We start from the raw sequence: 1,547 nt of genomic DNA, 5'->3' as shown, positions 1-1,547 counted from the left end.
GGGAGCCTCCTGTCCCTTTGGTGCAGAGGGAAAATACCCGGCAGCTGGGTTTCTGGCAGTTGCCTCCTGCCAAGGAATTGCAATGGGACACTTTTCCAGACTGTCGAATGAGTAGGGGAGAGCTAAGTAGACAAGGAATTGGTTGTTGTAAAGCCCCAGTATATGTGGGGATTTCTTCTTTCTCACCCTGCTTGTGAGGATTTGAGCTTTTCTCTTGCCTGACAGAAGTGCAGTTGCTGCCAAGGGAAACATACCCAAGGACCAATAGTGACCCAGCCTTCCCTTTGTTTCCTTTCCTCTTTCCTCTCTGCTCCACAGCTCCCTTGAGCCAGAACCTCCGTGCTGCCTCACCTGAGGATTCAGAGCTGCCTCCAGGCCCTTCCAGCACAAGTGCAGGTTCTCAAGAGCGTGAGGCTTTCCCAGCAACTCCCAGGAAAGTGTTCGCCACCTCCAGACTTCTTGAGAATTCATCAGAGGACACACACAGATTTCTACGCCAGCCTGAGCTCATCATTCCACTGGTTCCTGTAGACCGTCAAAGCCTTTTTGTGGCCCTTCCAGAGAGCAGCAGCTGCACATCTTCAGAGCAGCACACCCCAGCCTACAGCCCATCAGGTAGGGAGAGAGTTTCTACCGTTGCTTTTCAGGAAGATCATGAAAAGTGACCATTTGAAGTATTTTCCTGCAGTGGTCTATCATATGTACATCTCGAGTGTGAATCAGACAGGAATTGTCAAGTGAACTGGGAAGCAGGACCTTGATAACAAAACCAATCTCTGTCTGCTTTTCCTGTCCTTCCTCCAGATTTGGAGGGTGTTCTGGCCATTTTCCAGACAGCCTCTCTGTAGGGATGAAAGGGAGAGGCAAAAAACATTGGTCCACAAGCGGTCAGTGTCAAGTGCACCCCCATCTTCCTTGGAATGAAGCCCAACTAGGATGCTGACAGGATATTGCAGAGGTTGCAGATTGTCTCTCCTGCAAAGAAGGCTATTAAATTTCAAGGAGCTCTGTGTGTCCCCAGAAACGCTGCAGCTGCAGAATACGGCCTCACCCACAAGGTTGCTTTTTACAATACAGTCACAGTTGAATTTTAGCATGTGTGTCTGCAGATCTGGGCTCTTCCTGGGTGAATCCACTTTCTGTGGTCGGTTGTGATGAGAAACTCAGAAGCAGCCAAATGCAAAAGCTGCTGGGGAGATTGAAAAGACTGTGATTATAAAGTGTTAGAGTGTGTGTGAGTGTGTGTGTGTGTAGATCAATTTTACAGTCCATCCTTTAATATACACACTCAACAATTAGATGAAATACTTTTTAAGAGAAAGAAATCAGTGTTCCAGTCCCCTGGGAAGTTGGAATACAGTTCTGGAATTGAGTTTGCTGTGTGCTTCCTGTGATGTTTGCTGCAAGGCAGCAATAGAGCTCTGCATCCCAAAGCCACATTCTGGAGCCTGACCAATGTGTTTGGATTCCTGCAGCCAAACCAGGCCATCCAGCCCCCAGTGCTCCACCTGGCAGTGCTGGTTGGGCAGCATGGACGGCCTCCAGCT

Source organism: Corvus brachyrhynchos, unplaced genomic scaffold (assembly GCF_000691975.1).
Source record: "Corvus brachyrhynchos isolate BGI_N302 unplaced genomic scaffold, ASM69197v1 scaffold1478, whole genome shotgun sequence".
In the NCBI taxonomy this organism is placed as follows: domain Eukaryota; kingdom Metazoa; phylum Chordata; class Aves; order Passeriformes; family Corvidae; genus Corvus; species Corvus brachyrhynchos.
Note: the sequence above shows the minus strand (reverse complement) of the source record.